Genomic DNA, 13467 nt, shown 5'->3' on the forward strand with positions numbered 1-13467 from the left:
CGTGACAAGTAGTTAGCTTCACATATATTTATTTCTAATTCAATAATATTTAGCAATCCATTTCATCATTCTACGTTCTGATTAGAGACTCTTTAGTATAGTTAAGGAAAAGCAAATAGCTATATTGAGTAAACCATCAGGCAAGCGAAAAACATGTAGGCTTACTTTGACAAATTGGAAATTACTGAGGTGCCGATCACGTAAAAACAAAAATGTCAGCAATTTCTTGGTATTTATCAGTGAAGTGTATATGTTAAATTATAAGTAATCTACCTGTAATATTTATCTTTCCAGATAAGATTATATTTTCATTTGCCAGAAGACTGTTCTCCAAGGATGCCGATCGTAATGAAGGTACTACGAGAATTTCGTGACTAGTTATCTAAAGTGTACAATTAGTGACTAGTTATCTTACGTGTATTTCGTGACTGGTTATCTTAAGTGTACGATGTACATTCTTGTACAATTAAAATCATATCAATTAAATTTTATACCTATAATCTTCACCTTTGGATGGTGGTTCAGGTTTATAGAATATTTTCGGGATGCTCCTGAACAATCAGAATATATTAACAGCTTAACACTGGCATATTTTGAAATAAAAGAAAAAGAATGAAAAAGAAAAGAAACAATCGGAAGACAGCGATAAAGATACAAGCAAGGAACCCGACAATGCCGAAGGTAAGCTATGCCGAAATACTTTGAACTTAGCCGCAGTACATAGCTTCAATTTTGTAAGCAATGATTTAATATTCCATGTACTGCATAGCTTGGAACTATTTACCTATCTCTGTTATTGTGGTTTTAGGGCAGAGAGCATAAAGTGAGCTTATCTGAGAGAAAGTTCATCATCTGATTAAAAGTGTAAATATTCGGGGTAAAATCAAATCAAATTTGATTCGATTCCGACCACTTCTAAACATGGATATGCCTATCCAAACATAATCTAGTCCACAAAATCATCACGGTATTTTACAAATCTCAGCGTTATGACAACCTGCAGTTACACGCTGTTTTTCCTAAACTTCTTTTACTCAGTGACCCCGGGCCGCGAACCAGGTAGCGAGCACCCCCTCTAAACTAATGGTCTGTTCGTTGTTTGATTAATTGTTGGTTACTTCGAAAGCTCATTGTTGCAAAACAGTGAACATACGCGGATAACGTTGTTGACGATTTTCCATTGAATGCACCTTGTAAGACTGTGCATCGCATCATCACATATTCATAAATCTGACTTTGATTCAAAGAGAGAAATTATGAAGTACGGATTTTACCAAACAGTTTCACATAGTCCATATACCGCCCACGTTTAGTGATAGGACACCTAGCACACATATTTTTGAATTTAAACTGGTGGCAATGATTCAGTTGGTTATACAATCGGAGTCGAGAAAGATTATAACATGGAAATGATTGGAACTATTACTAATCGTTTATAACACCAATAATTAAAAAAAAGTACAAGGCGTGGTGCTATGAAATCCTGGCCATCCACGTATATGGTGCAAGCATTGAAAACTTTCATATGCGTAATTAAGTAAGCCTGAACATTGCATGTAGTCTACTTGCCTACCAGTAACCTGTCACCTTCTGGAAACTGAAATACGATTTGAAGTTATGACAGCTTAATCCTTACTATTGTCATTTTTCAAACTGTCAGACCCTCAGGATGTTTCGCCCGAAGATAACGAAGATGATAGCAGCAAGGATTCAAATTTTGATGAAGGTATTTTGAGTGGTTTTCCCATTTATCAATCCATAAGTGTGACATAACTCCAATCAAATGTTGCCCCATACCCAAGTAACTTTTGATTGCAGAATTTATTTTCCAACTCTTTCTCTGAGTAACTGTGCATAATACTTCTGTTTCGAGTTATGACCATTTGAGTCACAGGGTTACAATTTTTTAAAGAATTCTAAGAACTAAAAATCGAACTACTTTTAACTGGAAATTGCTCTGCAGCTGCAAATAGCCCTTTTAATGTTTCAAAATATTTAGACATCCATGGTCATTTTACATTACGCCGATATTGTTATTACATAATCCCTGAAATGCCGATTTATAGCACGGCATATCTGTGGAAGACCTCCTGATATTGTAGATACAAAGAGATAACAATAACAATAAACAAATATAACCAATTCACGTAGCATATTAGTGTTGCGGCTCCTAAACAATTCACTTTACCTCTTTTCACTACGGGTTAATACGATGGAAAGCATGATGGTCGATGTTGCGTATAGGGCTGGGCAAAATCGAGTACCTGACTGATTCGATTTTGCATCCAGCATTAGAGTTCGAGTCGAATCGAATATTCAAGTATCAGTCATTAATGCGTCACCCCAGTATGAATTATGCGGAATGTTCATATACACACCTCTCAATGTTACCACAAATAATATAATGCAAGTTCTACATCACACTGAGGATAATTCGGTATTTTTTGGCCATACCCAGTCGATCGAACTTTGTGAAAGTGCCTTAGGTTGATCACGACTTCTCTTTTCTCTACTTCTGGTACTTACTCAAGTAGATCTGATTTTCTGATTTTACTTCTCCTTCTACTTCATAATATTTTGTGATCTACTTGCTTACTTTTTGATATTTTCAGTTTGTCAAGTAGGATTAGTTTAATCCCCTAATACGAAAGATCGCCTGAGGAATTTCGGGGCTGTTTTCATGAAGTAGCAACATCTAATATTAATAAAAGTCAAGTAAAGCCCAGAAATTTTGTTGCGCTTCGCGCACAGTAGTGTTGGAGTGACACATATGTTTTCACGAAAGTATCAGTGAATATTATACAGGTACAGGATTGCTTGATTCCACTCACACCATATTGTCGCACATATCAAATATTTCATCACAGTAAATATAGACCACCACAACGTTTGAAACAACCGTTTCGCAATATAGCAATTACCTATCATATCGTAATCTAGCAGCCCATGACGTGTCCTGCTAATCTGGAAAATTCGGCTTTTTCACCTTTACACCTGTTTTAGCAGATCACCTTTGAAGCTTTATGGACAAAAGACATGAAATATATTTTCCGCTTGTTAGAAGGGATATTTGTATTTCACTTTCAATTCAGAGTGTCATACTTTTAGTTCTAATTATTTTCAGTTCTATTGTCTGCAGAACATACATGTTGAAGCATAAAAGCAAGTGTAGTAATGCCTATATTTCCGAAAATAAAGCTACACCAAATATAAATTTTACGATCCACAATATTTGTTATTAACGTGTACTAATCTCGCAAAGTGTTGAAACCGTAATCGATACAACTTCTCCGTATTGCTCTTCGCCTAAATTTGGGGCCTTATAATATTGGGTAGGTTGCCATGCCTTGATATTCTATAAAACAGCGTCTTCTAGTAAACAAAGGGATAGTATCGCATTTTCATATCAATACTATAATTTGCATCCTATGATGCAAAATAATGCTTATTCTGTCGAAAATTGATACCTCCTGCGATGCATCAATAGGAATCAAGGTATCTGCACCTTCCGCATAGCTTAATTTGCAGGATTTGATAGTCCACGCGTACGAATTGGGGCTGTTTTCGAAACTACTTACTTACTTGAGTAGATTCAAAATCAGTTAATTCTACTTCTACTTCAAGTAGTTGTAGGTGGCTTATGGAAGAAGTACTACTACTCGTACTTGAGTAGATTTTTTCGCTGCTACTTCTACTGCCACTTGAGTAGCTTTCTTGACTACTTAGACCACCTCTGGATATGTCATTTCCACTAACGTACGTAACTTTGTACTACGTTTCGTATGCTGCGATACTACCAATCGAGGTATACATCCTGCCGCAGTGAGAAATAACTTGTGTGGAGTAATCGCTAACTTTCTGATTTACAGACGCGCAAGAGACTTCATGAATCGCGGGAATGATCGCGTCAGACGGAAATGAATGTGACCCCGAATTACGATACATACGGCTGAATTATCCCGATGCAAATAGTCTCTATCCGCAAGTGACGTTCCATGGATGCATGACTCATCTGAAAAATATTGTCTCGTGCCTCAGTGCTAAAGGCTGATTTATTTAGTATTTATTTTATCTACATCTATCGATGTTTGTATTCATTCATCTCAGAGGGTCAGTGAGCTTTAATTATCCTTCCTAGTTTTGATTACCTGCCAAAATTTATTATTGTTTTGATTCTGACATGCATGCTCGATGCGCGTATATAAATATAGGTTTATCGTTTTAAGCTGAATTTCAATCACTTACGCAGCATTCGTTGTGTTTCAGTCGTTGAAATCACCAGGTTCGAATTAGTTCGATACACCGCTTGGGAGAATGATAACAAAAAGCAGATCACGCCTGCATTATTGCCAAAAAGAAAACCAGCTAGTCCCGTCCAACCCTAGTCCAGTCACAGGCCATTGATTTCTCAGTTACCGTAATTTAGTCCCTGGTGAATAGGGCCTATTCGCAAACTACGTTAGATGGAATCGTGGTAAAGTGCCATCTAAGCACGAGTTCTTAAATCTTCATTCGACTTAGCGAGGATTCTCAATGCCGTCAAATTCAACTCTCTAGTTCAGTTTAATGTTTTATCGCAATTATTTCTCTTGAGGCAATACAATTAGGCCAAATATGACACGAACGGTTATCCCTTTGCCACTTCGCAGAACGGAATTCAAAACGGAATAAAAGGACGATCATTTTCACCATGGAAAAACAGAATTAACATACTGCCTCTTCCGCATCTTCCACAATCCACATCACCGATCCAACGCAAGGAATCGATCATATAGTCAGATAATTATGTTATTATACATAATACAATATAAATGAGAGGCCTCGAACATGCGGCTCACGAGAACATTTTCTGCGTCGTACGTCAATATTCTTGATTTCCAAGTGTTTGACAATGCCACATATCTTTTTTGGGATTTGAAAAGTTCAAATTAACTCTAAAATTGTTCTAAAGTCCTGAAATTACTCATCCAACTTCACTATCACATCACTTTATTACGCTGCCATGCGATGATAGATCTCTTATTACATCACATTGGCTATTCATGATAATAAAACATGACCCCTATTAGGGCCTAGATCAGTGGTTCTCAACCTTTTTAACTTCGCGGACCCCTTTTGACCGTCACGGAACCTCGCGGACCCCTCTGGTTTTAGTTCAAATTTGGCTCAATTGAGGTGCAACCGTCATTTGTCTTGTGCAGATATGAACTGTCGGCTTGCGATAAACAGCAACAGAAAGACTTTTCTTTAAAATAACATCATACTATTTATATAGAATTTGGGTAGACTTCAATCATTTCAAAGCTTATTTTGCAGGTCGTTGAAAATCCGCGACTTCGATTTGATATGAACGATGAGTGCCGAAAATCCATTTCCATAAAGATATATGGAGGCTAATGCAATATTAACGCTATAGGGTTACCATATACGTCCTTCTTTTTCGACTGTATGAAAATGTCCTCCGAGGACGCCTAAATGTCCTCCTTTTCGGCAATTGATCCTCCTTTACAGCTTTTTCATCGAAGATTACGGATATATTCGAGTGAAAATGAGCATAAATGACACTAAATAGGGAATTCGTGGTCCGATAGCAGGTGACGACTTTTGTTCCAGTCAACACCACTTATTTTGAGAAAAAATGTGTAAATCGGCATTAGTATGAAAGTAATGACCTATTTTTAGTCAACCAATCAATTTTTTCAGCAAATATAACGAAATCGGCTGATTTCAGTTTTCATCAACTAACTTTTTGGGATGGGTAAAAGTGTCCTTCTTTCTCTATTCCAAAATATCGTCACCCTAATTAACGCTTAACGCTTCCTTCGATACTTTTAGAGTGATCGCAACATTTGTGTCACCAAAGAAGAAGAAACATATTTCTAATGAACATATCTCGTCCAGCCTAGTCATTTTCATCTAGCATCTTATCTTGAAGTAATTCTGGAATAGTGGATATGTATATATATCACGGAATAAATGGATTTCGTGGCGAGGCATCAATCTCTTCATTGGGATAAATGAGTGAAATTACTTCAGAAATTTTTATTTCAAACGACTGTTCACTAACTTGATGAGACTGACAACTTCAAATCGAAAAGGTTCTGCAAACATTAAGAAGTCCCGCTGATTGACTTTACTATATCTCCATATTTTTATTTTTTCAACAAACACCAACAAAACTTCTTTAAATAGCAATATGTTTGTATTAGTAGGTTATTGGTAATTCAGCAATTAAAACGAATTTTCGCAGTAGGATATTTCATGTCAGACGATTATAGTATAATGATGTAAGTCATGAGGTTTTAGCAGTTGTGGTGCGAACCTGCGTCACGTTTTCTAGAATGAAAAAATAAATAAAAATGAGATTATCAATTACTTTGAAAATTTAGTGGTCTCGCGGACCCCCTGAAATTGCTTCGCGGACCCCTAGGGGTCCGTGGACCCCCGGTTGAGAACCACTGGCCTAGATGATTCGTGACTGGAGAGTGTGACTTCGAAGTGAACCGTAGAATTATTTGGACAACGACTGACTCGGTGACAAAATGATAATGACTTGAGTTGACTCGTGTCGAACGTTACAATCAGAGAATGTCTTCTGACTAGAAAAGTGATTCTCAACCGGGGTCCGCGGACCACAGGGTTCCTCGAAACCTCTAAATTTTCCAATTGATTGATACTCAAATTTGTAATTTTCTAAATTTGGAAAATCACGAGGCCGTGTCGCTTCATAACTGTTAAGACGCTACGACCCACATCAACAAATGGCGGTATGAGATGTTGCTGCTATTCTTTATTTATTTAAAAAACAATTGCGCTTATCGCTTGGCTGCCTTTTATGCCACGGTCACTGAAATTCACATGGTTCGCGAATAAAGGAGGTCGTATGAAATTATAAAATATCAGAATGGAATAGAAACACTCAGGATAAGTGACGTAGGAGCATATGCTGTCGCCCCTGGCTTTCGTTGAAAATGCAGCCCTGAGTATAGACTGCAGAAAATTTTGAAATATAGTTTCATGTTCAAGCAATCTTTTCAGTAAAAATAATTAAAAATAATGTAGGGTTAAAAGTTAGTTTACCGAAATTGAAAACAGCTAATTCTGTAAGATTTACTGGTAATCTTGTTTTGTTGACTAAAATAAGGTCATCACTTTGGCCCGGTTCCCAAATTACCCTTCTGACACGCGCTACATATTGTCGAAAACATCCACCGATTCCAGTCTTGATCTTGACGCTGCACTGCAAGTGTACAGCATAATTTTGCCGCCCCTATGTAGCCTGCCGCCCCTGGCGAAGAGCCAGAACTGCCAAGTGCCTGCTCAGGATATAGGATTGGCTGTTACACAATAACACCAATTAAACATGTACGCTACGAACTGACAATCAAATTCCAGAATAGCCGTCTGAGATGGAATACCCTACTGTGCAAACTTAGTTTAATTTCCAAATTCCCGATAGATTACTGGTAGAAACATATTTCGGTTTAGCGATGTTTTGTCGCGATTTGTGGAAATAAATAGATGCAGTAATAGAGTCACACTGGGTAAATTCGAAGTGTTTGCAAAACATTTTGGATTTGAAGTTGTCAGTCTCGGCAAATTATTGAATCTTGTAGCTGCTTATCGTTAGCCTACAGTCAATATTTGCACAATACCGATCAACGGTTGCACGATAATTGTGCTAAATTTGTACTGAGACTTAAGGGGGCTCCCTTTATTCATGTTAATAACGCCACTTAAAGGGGACATAATAGCACCAGTGGATTGTTCGGGGATTTGACATTTCTAATACTTAGACACAAATTATGATATTACGATGTTTTTTTTATCTATTCCAATATACGAAGGTAAATCTAACGCTATTTCACAGTTTCATCCCGTCAAATAAGCCATATACTTGCAACGACCGGCAGCGTCATCAACAACTAGGAAATTTGCCCGCGAGCTCATTTGAGTTTGGAGCCGTAATATAAACGAGTAGTAACATTACCAAACTAGCTTGCGGCAAAAATGACATTAGGAGAAGGATACCGAAGGATATGTTATATCAACTAGGCCTATATGTTCAAAATAAACGTTTCTTATGAGTAGGCTATTATGAGGTGTTATGACCTAAAAATCACCGTCACTTTCACCATAGAATAAACTTTAAACATACGAGGAATTTCCAAATGCCCCACGTTACTTGCAACAAGCCTCTGTGTTGGCAGGCATGTTGATGTCGTTGTCATTGTGATACACGTTCAACAAACTGCAACAGCAAGAGTATTTTGAATAATACCACGGCAACGGAATTTCGTGTTCTACTGACCAGGCGTCTTGGATAGAGTGTATCTGGTTTAGCTACTTCTATAAGAACTTCAGCATCCAGAATGCCTTTAGAGTAGAGTTGTTCAGAAACAAGAAGAATACGTGAGCTTCTACCCGTGACACATTGAATCAGCAAGATAAATTTCTATACATTTTACTGTTAGCCCGCACATAAAGCGTTGATTACAAATCAGAGATTGTGGAGATAATCATACATCATAGACAATGTTAATCGATATAATGTTATGAATTAGAATAAGTATTGTAATTGCAACTAGGGTATTGATAAATACCGCCCTTGCAAGCGAGGAAACTTCGAGCTCAATAGAATATAAGGAATTGTGATATATACGTCTATAAATTCTGAAATTGTTCCATTCAAATAATGCGTACATATACTGTACTTGGTTTTTTAGGAGAATGATGCACATAATTGGGTTACGGAAGTCGCCTAGCGAATTTATGGTGCGGAGTAGGGTTTCATGTAAAACAAAAATCAATTTGAAACAAACATGTTCAAAACATGGCCATTGTATAAACATATTTTATATATATATATGTTTTTGGTCACAACGTCACGAATATTTAATTGTGGCGTCACAATGGATTGAGATTGACAATGGAAGATGTTGGGTAGGCTACATATGACTCCTTTGACGAATTCTTCCGACCACTGTCATAAACGCACCAAAAATATCTACATCGTCATACAATATTGTACGGTCGGCGGTCATCGTCATCAGAACATCCATTCCGTGCAAATGATCAATATCTATGTGCTATCGTCTGTATACTCATACTACATGTTATCGAAAAGTATTTACACAATTATAGGATAGTAATACAACCTTTATTTAAAGGGCATTGTTTTAAAACACTTTGTTTTAAACAGCGGTCGCCACTCAAGCAGGGTTGCGGGTAACTTTCCAAATTTTGTAGCGGCCGTGGCCGCATGAATTCAGTATCGATATAAAATAGGCCACACTGCTTTTCAACCACGTTTCAACGCTGTACTTCCTAACATAGGCGATGGGCATAGTTACCACCAAATAAGTAATATTTTATCACCAAAGGAATACAAATACAACGAAAAATAACGGTCATGTCAGTATTTATGGCGTTTGCGTCATTGCACGTCAAGGTAATAAGCCCATGCCCATTCATATCAGCTGATTCTCCGTCGATGGAATGCTTTTGTCATCGCCAAAGCCTGTTTAATTAGTGAGGAATAGTGATGGTGGGCACAAGAGAATAGTTTATTGTGAAACAACAACAACAATATGTTAAAACTGTAATCAATTTCAGCATTTCAAATGCTTTTCTTAGCATTCTTCCGAAATCTCAAATCAAGTCGCAGGCCGCAACATATGACCTCGAGGGTCGCGTGTTGATTGCCCATGGTTTAAAACACATGTTTCAAAGCCATTTGTGTTAAATGCCACCCTAGTGCGGAGTGATCGTGCGGCTACCAATTTTACAAGCCCATGTTTTATCACAGTAATCTCAAGTCAATCAAATCAAAATTGACAAATGAATACCCCATGGAATTGATTGCACGTCTCTTACCAACCCTAACATATACAAGGTCTTAGCATTATAACGCCGTTTACTTCCAAGGGTCAATATCCACGTTTCCTGCCACGATAGTGATGGGGTAAATTGATCCTCATTCATAATGGCTACGTCGAAGAATGTAAACGAACGGTGTAAAACCTCGTATTCACCACTAAATCAGGGAAGCGTTACTTTCGTTTTCGATCATAAATTCCTGCAAGTTTCGATTTATTTCATGCAAGGTACGTTTCTGAGGAAGTCTCGATAGGGCTGTCACAGTTACCTGAAACACAAAACATTGGCTACTATTGAAGTTTGTGGGACGTCTACCTTGTTATAGACTATAAAGTGCATACTGCATATACATTTGGATATCGGGAATCTCCTCATCAGAGATTTCAAATACTTCTTTGATTGTTTGGTCTGTCAATGCATCCTATACACTCTTTATTGCTATCAACTTTTTACAAGACATGCCATACAAAATGTGAGATAAAAGTTTCTATTTTTGTTCGCCATGTAAGTTCCAAATCGATGCACGGTAGCTTATACGGTTTAGCTTCATTATACAATATACATTGCGTTAGTCGCGACGACGCACCTTCCAATCCCACAAAAATGCGGAAAAACATTGCATTCATTTCTGACAGCAACATGAGTTGCGGCTGGATTAGATCAGTAGTTGATCCGTGTTATTATTTGAGCACCCATATTTGCATATGATGGGCTCTGTATTAAGCCAAATAATGCACAGACACAAGCGCTCAAGCATTAGTCATTGTACTGCGGTTAGAGAGAAATATGACGTGGCCATAGAATTTTATGGGAGACGTTTCTTTTCTCTGTAAGAATCCTTTTTCGGTAACGGCGTGTATATAAGAGATTGCATCAAAACTCAGGGTTGTAGAGATTTGAGATAGGTATACCGCGTACGATCTGTCCAGTGAACTGCATTGTGATCTAGTCTTGAATTGTGAAGCAACAAGGCTGTCTAAGTGTCTAAGGCTCTTTCTTCCTAGTTCTCACTCTCGTGTTGTCACTCTTGTTGCGTCACAATGTCAAAACTAGATCACAATGCCATTTTCGAGGCTGGTTTTAAGGGGTTCAAGGACCATGTGCAGAATGAAATTTATATTTTCGTAATCGGTATGGCAGCAGCTTTCCATTGATACCCGCTTTATCGAATTTAGCGCACGGCAAGTCGGTCAAAAATGGCCGTAAAGTTGCGTTTGACCAAATGGAAAGTTTCACGTAGACCAATTTCAGTGAGCCGTGAGATTTGCTTGTGTCCACACCACATAGGACACTATGATGCAACAAAATGGAAAACTACAGTTGAGCAGGGGACACTATGGCATGTGACTTTATAACCCTAAAACTAACCCTAACCCGAAACATAACCCTGAAATTAACCTAAATTTAACCCTAACCCGCCCCTAACCCGTAATTTAACCCACATGCCCATGTGCCGTTTGCTCATATGTCCAAGGACCCTATTTACCATGCGGTCTTAATATCATATCACTAGTGAAAGGTACTTCTATTCTATTCATAATCACTTCATGAGCCCGTGATCCGTAGACAAGTTCCTGATTTGAATGTAACAACGTTCGAATATAGATACATATATATATAATTATATACATTATCTATCGAGTCGCCATCGCGAGCGTTTGCTAGATGGCTGAAGAAATTATCTCGACCGTACATTAAGTAATTCATTGAAGCGAGAAAGCACTTTTCACCGAATTTCGACGGCGCTTCTTCGATATACGCCCCAGATCGAAACAGTGTTTCACATGTCACGAGCAAGTGTTTCTCTTGAACACGATCAAATTTTATAAACGTCAAAATAAATTGTTTTTTTGCCTGTGGAGGGACTGACATTAGGGTTGGATGTGGGCTAGGGTCAAAGTTGGGGTTAGGGTATCTCAAGATTAGGGTTGGGGGAGGGGTTCTTAAGGTTGGAGGAGAAGAGGATATTATGGTTGGGGGGATTTAGGGTATCCCAATATTAGCGTTGGAGGAGGGGGTATTAAGGTTGGAGGAGAAGAGGATATTAGGGTTCGTGGTAGGTGGATATTAGGGTTGGGTTAGGGTATTCTAAGATTAGAGCTGGGGAAGGGGGATATTAGGGTTGGGAGAGGGTTAGGGTGTCCCAAGATTAGGGTTGGGGGAAATTATGGTCGGGAGACTGTGGGATATTAGGGTTGGATATCATGTCCCTCACCCCAAACCTAATCTTGGGTTACCCTAACCCAGCTCTAACCCTAACCCTAACCCAGCTCTGGCTCTAACCCTAACTCTAAACCCATCCCCTAACCCTAATATCCCCCTCTCCTCCATCCCTAATATCCCCTTTTCAGAACCCTAATATCCATCACTCCTCGAACCCTAATATCCCCCCCTCTCCAACTCTAACATTCCCTTCTACTCAACCCTAAAATCCTCCCTCCCCAGTCCTAATATCCCCCTCTTTTCCAACCATAATATCCCCTTCCACAACAAAGGCAAAAACAATTTATTTTGACGTTTATAAATTATATTGTGTTCATGTGAAACATTTGTTGGTGTCATAGGGAGCACTGTTTCGATCTGGGGCGTATATCGAAGAAGCGCCATTTCGACTATGAAAGTAATGATTTATAGCTATTACAAACTATTGTTGTACGCCTACCATAAGATGTTTGATGGGCTGTATACAAGTATATGTTTGAGTACTGCTTTCCAAGGACACTAAAATGACAAGTATCCAGCCAATCCATGATTAATAAACAAGCCAGTAATATCCAACTGTGAATATTTCAAGTGCTACGACCTCATCATATTCGTAAGAGTACATTATTAACGTTGCGAGGGCACTACCGTTGAAGACTATAAAAGCATCGCTAATGATCTTTAGCAAACCAATATCACATGAGAGGTAGGCTATATTTGACGCCTATAGCTAAATAAAATTGCAATTTGACTCAGTTCTGTTAATGTTTACTAATGTTTTTTTTATTTGAGGAAGGCTTAGGAAACAGTCATATCAAAGTCAATGAAACTATAGTGAACGAAGCACGGATAAAATTTTAAGTTGAATGAATCTGTCCAATATTGGTCTACTTTATGTTAAAATTGGTCTAGTCCTCCATTCACAGAGACTAAAGGCAGGGACGGGCAACATACGGCCCGCGTGTCGGATGACCCGCGGCTAAAGTGTGCCGCAATCCCCCGCTACTTCATTATTACGTCAAATATAGTGACTGTAGGTTCTTCATTAGCGTGTGTGTGTGTGATTAGAATGTGAGAATGGAGCTTGCTCTCAATACACGAAAAGGATCGCAATACCGGTATTTACGCATGTACTCAACCGTACTGAACTGATATCTTGGGAAATTTGGAAAAATCCAAGCCATCGTTCGTATATACATTATACCAGGGACGTGCAACATCCGACCCGCAGTCACAGTCTGCCGCAATTCTTCACTGCTTGCTCACTACTTCAAATTATATTTAATGTAGGTTATTCATTCCTTTTTTCGGACACAAATATTAGTGATTTTTACTAATTCTTTACTTCTTTGTTTTCTTTGTGTGCGACATGCAGCCAGAGTTCAA

The 13467-nt window shown here is 38.4% G+C and overlaps 1 long non-coding RNA gene across 1 annotated transcript; it reads left to right on the plus strand.

Moving 5' to 3' along the window:
* The first annotated feature begins 292 nt into the window (after positions 1-292).
* On the plus strand, positions 293-5992 carry LOC145442445 (uncharacterized). The gene is made up of 3 exons (XR_013916071.1): positions 293-681; positions 1661-1726; positions 3870-5992. It is a non-coding gene; the product is annotated as an uncharacterized LOC145442445 (long non-coding RNA).
* The last annotated feature ends 7475 nt before the right edge of the window (positions 5993-13467 follow it).

Source organism: Botryllus schlosseri, chromosome 7, assembly GCF_051294905.1.
Source record: "Botryllus schlosseri isolate E-star chromosome 7, Bs_hap1, whole genome shotgun sequence".
In the NCBI taxonomy this organism is placed as follows: Eukaryota; Metazoa; Chordata; class Ascidiacea; order Stolidobranchia; family Styelidae; genus Botryllus; species Botryllus schlosseri.